Here is a 343-nt window from a genome sequence, read left to right on the forward strand (position 1 = left end):
CCCGGTGCACTCACACCCTGCACACGCAGTAGGGAGCCCTCATCCAGGAGAGTTTGAGGAGTTTAATCAGCTCAGACAGCGCTGGACAAGAGTGTGTGGCTGTGTGTCCATCTGTGTGTGTTTGTGTGTCCATCCATCCCCAGGCATCACCCCTGCACTCCGAGAGGTGACCTGTGGAGCTGCTGGGGGTCACTTGGGTTGGTCATGGCCTGGTCAGGGGGCTGTGGCTCTGTGGGAAATTGGGTTGGGGTCCTGCTGTTGTGCCTATGGACTCCTCCAGGCTTGAGGATGAGCCTGTGAGGGGCTGACAAACCCCCCCATGAGGGGCTGATGGATCCCCCCA

This window comes from Mesitornis unicolor, unplaced genomic scaffold, assembly GCF_000695765.1.
Source record: "Mesitornis unicolor isolate BGI_N332 unplaced genomic scaffold, ASM69576v1 scaffold44723, whole genome shotgun sequence".
NCBI lineage: Eukaryota > Metazoa > Chordata > Aves > Mesitornithiformes > Mesitornithidae > Mesitornis > Mesitornis unicolor.